The sequence below is a fragment of the Echinops telfairi genome, unplaced genomic scaffold (assembly GCF_000313985.2).
Source record: "Echinops telfairi isolate 266 unplaced genomic scaffold, ASM31398v2 ScPeMD7_5592;HRSCAF=6446, whole genome shotgun sequence".
Classification (NCBI taxonomy): Eukaryota; Metazoa; Chordata; class Mammalia; order Afrosoricida; family Tenrecidae; genus Echinops; species Echinops telfairi.
The window spans coordinates 45022328-45023625 of NW_022109491.1; the positions used below are offsets into that span (position 1 = coordinate 45022328).

Sequence of the window (1298 nt, forward strand, 5' to 3'; positions counted from 1 at the left end):
AAAAAAAGAAATATCAAAAGGAAAAAAAAAAAGATATCAGGATTCTGACAAAATATAGACGGGGGAGCCTATCCCACCCAGATAGCTTTGACAAGCTACTCATCCAAGAGAGGTGATGATGGCTTTAGAGACAAGTATTGTGGCCGTTGCCATTCCAACCAGTTTTATGACGGGTACCATGATGGCCCACAATGGGGTATGAATGATAGAGGCTGAGATCAATGACAGAGGCTACGACTCCAGGATAGGAAGTGGCAGAAGAGCATTTGGTAGTGGATACCAAAGGGATGACAACTACAAAGAAGGTGGAACCGGAATTAAGACTTCTATGGCAGACAGGATTATCAGTCACAGAGATCCCGAGATGACTATTCAAGATGTTTATCGGCCTGAAAATAGAGAGCCCCTCACCCCTACCCAAAGACCCAAACTGAATCACTGAATCTAAAGCTTTGGAGTGCTCCTAAGGAAGATGATTCCTCTGCTAGCACCTCCTTGTCTAGTCGATCCGCTTCTCTTTGGAGAAGCAAAAAAAGCCTGTAGACACAGCTACTAGAGAGCAAGAAGCAGAAGAGCAGCAGAAATTACAATGTCAGCGAGACCAGCCGAAACTCGGGTGACGCCTCAGGAGACATCCAGGCTGGTAAAATGAAGAAACTCAGGACCGGGAAAGGACAAGAACAGGAAGTGAGTCATCATAGACCGGAACTCAGCCACTTCCGGCAGAAATACACAAGAAAGAATGAAAAGTCTATGGAAAATAAACACTGAATAAGGAGGAAGAGTGTCACTCTCCAACTTCTTCTAAGCCTCTCAAATTTAACAATCTCTATAAAGGTCATGCCAGCCCCCAAAGGAGAATGCTCTGGTGAAGTGAAGATCTAATCCTCCTGCTTGGTTTCGGCTCAGAGAGCAGCAATCCCCTACAAATGTTGGACGAAAAGTAGCTCCAGCTCCACCATCTAAAGGACCAACAAGATGAATATAAAGTAGTTGGGGTGAGTGTCCTAAAAGGCCAAAATGGGCGCTCCAGCCATGGTCCAGCAGATGGAGGGCACAGAGACCACTGGAAGGATTCCGACAGAAAAGACAGCAAAAAGGATCAAGACTCCAGATCTAAATGTAAGCCAAAGAAACCTATAGAAAATTCAGTCTCCAAGTTCAGTTCTGCAATAAAGCATGTTGTCTCTCAGTTGTTGGTGAAGAGAAATGAGAGGCGAAATTACACTATCTAGACCTCTGCATCCTGTGCTTTCTCCTAGGCTCTCTCCATTTAGAACACTGACAAGCAAATCAAA

General features: G+C 44.7%; 1 protein-coding gene and 1 pseudogene across 2 annotated transcripts in view; one reads left to right on the top strand and one right to left on the bottom strand.

Moving 5' to 3' along the window:
* The window catches only part of LOC115871332, a 3889-nt pseudogene extending 2654 nt beyond the window's left edge, over positions 1–1235 (top strand).
* Positions 1–1298, bottom strand: part of SNX5 (sorting nexin 5) — a 28408-nt gene that overhangs the window by 14849 nt on the left and 12261 nt on the right. The gene's annotated exons all lie outside the window — the stretch shown is intronic.